Here is a 4965-nt window from a genome sequence, read left to right as displayed (position 1 = left end):
TGTCAAACATTGTTTTGAGTTAGGCTGTCATTTCGAGGGTGTATAGGGTGGCCACCTTTGTGGGGGAGTTGAGTTTGAGTGACGCTAGGAGCCGGACGTGCTGCCCATCTGGGGGGTAGTATTGGGTTGGTAGCCACAATCGGAGACAAGTATGTATGTAGCGACGTTCGAAAATGATCAACTTGAGCACAATATAGTGGTTTAGGACAGCAGAACAACAGTGTATTTTGAGAACTACGAACAGACTGTCGAGTGCAATACATAACAGCCCCTCAGATTGCATTTCAAGTGTTTAGTCAATGTATTGAAGACAGTTCATGGAAAAATAGAAATAAACTACTTTTTCAAATTATGAATCAACATGGGTGACTCAATATTTTAAATTTCAATGCAATACCTGCCTGCATTTTTTTTTTTTTTTTTTAATGTATTATTTCAGCTTGAAAACTGAGTTTACGCCAGGTGTAAGCTGGCACCCTATGACAAAAAACATAGCCAAACATTGAGAGCAACCACATCTCTGGGGCCACTCAATTTAAGCTGAGTGTTGAGTGTAACAAATATATATATTTTCGTGCTATAGCATATGGGGTTGAAACTAACTATTCAATCTGAACTAACTTTTTTCTTTTTTTTTTTTTTTTTTTTTTAAAAATCAAAAATCGGCGAACAGCACCAACACCAACTATATAAATATTACCATCATTCTCAGCGAATTTTTACAGTGCATTGTGCCCAGTACTGTCGTACGATATAGCTCAACACATGCAAAAATTAAAATAACATACCATACAATATCTGTACTTTTACATGTGACTTTCTTTTTAAATTTTAGCTGAAAGCATCATTTATTGGCAAAAAGATGTAGTGGTAAGCATACACCTCACCACCTCACACCTCTGGAGCATTACCTATCACCACAGTATACCCAACACCACAGCACTTTAAGTAAATGCAGCAACAGCATGCTAATAATTTAATTCTACTTCTCACTCATGACATCCAGAGAAGAAAATGAAGAGGCCCAAGATTTGAAAGGGAAGGCTACTTTGAAAAACACTATTTATGAGTACTATCCAATTACCTAGACTAGTGCTGCCCAACTTTCTTATTTATATTTCTCATGCACACACCACTGCCACCACAATAACTATTCTAGTATAACTGCTATTACTACCACTACTACAAAATGTAATGCTGTAAAAATATTTTGAAAAATTATTATTAAAATTGCTTACATTTACAACTTGTGCAATTAAGATGAAGTTTGGTGCTCCGTGTTCACTGTAAGTTCAGGAAAATCAAGTGTGTAGCTGGAACAAGCTGTTTTAAATGCATCATCTAGATGTGAGTCGGTCATGCTAGGTCAGTATTTATTCCTGATGATGCTCATAGATGAAACTGTGACTTCACGAAGATAACTTGAACAACAACAAGAATTAGTTTTGAAGCACCACTATCTGTCAAGGGATACTTATTCTGTCCAATAGAGTAGAGCAAAACATGATTTCAATCATACAGGGTGGTCCATTGATCGTGACTGGGCCAAATATCTCACGAAATAAGCGTCAAACAAAAAAACTACAAAGAACGAAACTTGTCTAGCTTGAAGGGGGAAACCAGATGGCGCTACGGTTGGCCCTCTAGATGGCTCTGCCATAGGTCAAATGGATATCAATTGTGTGTGTGTGTGTGTGTTTTAATAGGAACCCCCATTTTTTTATTACATATTCGTGTGGTGTACTTCCTTTCAGCCCCGTCAACGGGCCGAGGTCGGATAGGCCACAGCCCTATGACGCATGGCTTCCTGCTCCGACGGGAGGACCCTCCAATGTGTGGTCCTTGTGGCGTCCAGGTCACTGTGCGCCACGTTTTATTGGATTGCATTTTATTTTCTGACCAGTGGGCCGCGGCTGACTTGCCAGCTGACCTGGCATCTCTTTTAGGCAACACTCGGATGAATGCGGTTAAAGTTTTAAAGTTCTGTGGCATGTCAAATGTTTTCACAAAGATTTTAGGGAGAGGATCTTAATTTTCTCAATGTGTGACAAGCTCGCCCATATTTTATGTAAGTGGCCAGCCAATGACAATTTACTGTGGCATTCTTGTTGCTACATTTTCCTCGATGTTGAGTGCCCATAAGCCCCAACACACACACACACACACACACACACACACACACACACACACACACACACACAGAGAGAGAGAGAGAGAGAGAGAGAGAGAGAGAGAGAGAGAGAGGAAGGTAAAGAAATATGAATGTTTTAGTTGGACTACTTTTTTTGCTTTGCAATAGATGGTGCTGTAATAGTCACAAACATATGGCTCACAATTTTAGACGAATGTTGGTAACAGGTAGGTTTTTTAAATTAAAATAAAGAACACAGCTACATTTGAACATTTTGTTTCAGTTGTTCCAATGTGATAGATGTACCTTTGTGAATTTATCATTTATAAGAACGCATGCTGTTACAGCGTGATTACCTGTAAATACCACATTATTGCGATAAATGCTCAAAATGATGTCCGTCAACTTCAATGCATTTGGCAATACGTGCGACGACATTCCTTTTTAACAGCGAGTAGTTCGCCTTCTGTAATGTTTGCACATGCATTGACAATGCGCTGATGCATAATGTCAGGTGTTGCTGGTGGAGCACAATAGCAAATGTCCTCCAACTTTCTCCACGGAAAGAAATCCAGGGACGTCAGATCCGGTGAACGTGCGGGCCACGGTGTGGTGCTTCGACGACCAATCCACCTGCCATGAAATATGCTATTTAATACCGCTTCAACTGCATGCGAGCTATGTGCCGGACATCCATCATGTTGGAAGTACATCGCCATTCTGTCATGCAGTGAAAAATCTTGTAGTAACATCGGTAGAACATTACGTAGAAATCAGCATACATTGCACCATTTAGATTGCCATTGATAAAATGGGGGCCAATTATCCTTCCTCCCATAATGCTGCACCATAAATTAACCCACCAAAGTCACTGATGTTTCAGTTGTCACAGCCATCGTGGATTTTCCATTGCCCAATAGTGCATATTATGCCGGTTTACATTACTGCTGTTAGTGAATGACGCTTTGTCGCTAAATAGAACACGTGCAAAAAATCTGTCATCATCACGTAATTTCTCTTGTGCCCAGTGGCAGAACTGTACATGACTTCAAAGTCATTGACATGCAATTCCTGGTGCATAGAAATATGGTATGGCTGCAATCGATGTTGATGTAGCATTCTCAACACCGATGTTTTTGAGATTCCTGATTCTTGTGCAATTTGTCTGCTATTGATGTGGGGATTAGCTGCGACAGCAGCTAAAACACCTTCCTGGGCATCATCATATGTTGCTGGTTGTGGTTGACATTTCACAGGTGGCTGAACACTTCCTGTTTCCTTAAATAATGTAACTATCTGGAGAATGGTCCGGACACTTGGATGATGTCGTCCGGAATACCGAGCAGCATACATAGCACACGTCTGTTGGGTATTTTGATCAAAATAGCCATACATCAACACGATATCGACCTTTTCCGCAATTGGTAAATGGTCCATTTTAACATGGGTAATGTATCACGAAGCAAATACCGTCCACAGTGGCAGAATGTTGCATGATACTACGTACTTATATGTTTGTGACTATTACAGTGCCATCTATCACAAAGCGAAAAAAGTGGTCCAACTAAAACATTCATATTTCTTTACGTACTACACGAATATGTAATAAAAATCGGGGTTCCTATTTAAAAAAACACATTTGATACCCGTTTGACCTATGGCAGTGCCATCTAGTGGGCCAACCATAGCGCCATCTGGTTTCCCCCTTCAAGCTAGACGAGTTTCGTTCTTTGCAGTTTTTTCGGTTGATGCTTATTTCACGAGATATTTGGCCTGGTTGCTATCAATAGACCACCCTGTATATCTTCAGGAAGACTTCAATATTCAATATTCCAAGTTTTGAAGGTCTCTCGAGTCCTATCTTCCAGTGCCAACTGAAATGAATGGATTACTGATAAACATAATCACTGATTCAAATGTTGAAACTGGCTAAACCTGTTACTAAATTCTGTGACTAGGATTTCAAAGTACTTGACAAAAGAGTGATAATATCATTTGCTGACTCTTACAGTTTCCATAATTGAATTCAAAGCTGGAAAGTGTGATACGGAATTTCTTTTTATGAGGGGTGTTTGAAAAGTCTGTCCAAAGTCTGAGAGTTGGCACCACCGGCATGTATCAAGGTCATGTTTAGTTAGTAGCATCTTTGGAAAGAATGTACACCAAGTTTCAGCCACATAGGTCTATTTCTTTGTGTTTGGCATTCGTGTGAATCAAGGAAGTAGAGTGATTGTCAAAAAATGTGTGTTGATTAAACATTACTTTATGAAAGGCGAAATGCCTCAGGAGACTAAAGAGAAGCTTGATAAACATTACGGTGACTCTGCACCTTCGATTAGAACAGTTTGAAAGTGGTTTCAAAATTTTTGGAGTGGCCATATGGGCACAAGTGATGCTGAACATTCTGGACACCCCGTGGAGGTTACGACTCCAGAAATCATTGATAAAATCCATGATATGGTGATGGATGACTGAAGAGTTAAGGTGCGTGAGATTGCTAGTGCTGTGGGCATCTTGAATGAATGGGTACATAATATTTTGTATAAATATTTGGCCACGAGAAAGCTATCCGCAAGATGGATTCCGCGATTGCTCACGCTTGACCAAAAACAAAATCATGTGAATGTTGCAAGGATGGTTTTCAGCTGTTCAGGAAGAATCCACAGGACTTTAAGCACTGTGGATGAAGCATTGATACATTACTATACTCCTGAGCCCAAACAAAAATCTAAACAATGTGTTACCAAGGGAGAATTTGCACCAAGAAAGGCGAAGCCCATTCCTTCAGCCAGAAAGATTATAGAGACTGTCTTTTGGGATTCACAAGGGATAAT

Source organism: Schistocerca piceifrons, chromosome 9, assembly GCF_021461385.2.
Source record: "Schistocerca piceifrons isolate TAMUIC-IGC-003096 chromosome 9, iqSchPice1.1, whole genome shotgun sequence".
Lineage (NCBI taxonomy): Eukaryota > Metazoa > Arthropoda > Insecta > Orthoptera > Acrididae > Schistocerca > Schistocerca piceifrons.
The sequence above is the reverse complement of the archived record's forward strand: the minus strand, read 5'-3'. Positions refer to the sequence as shown.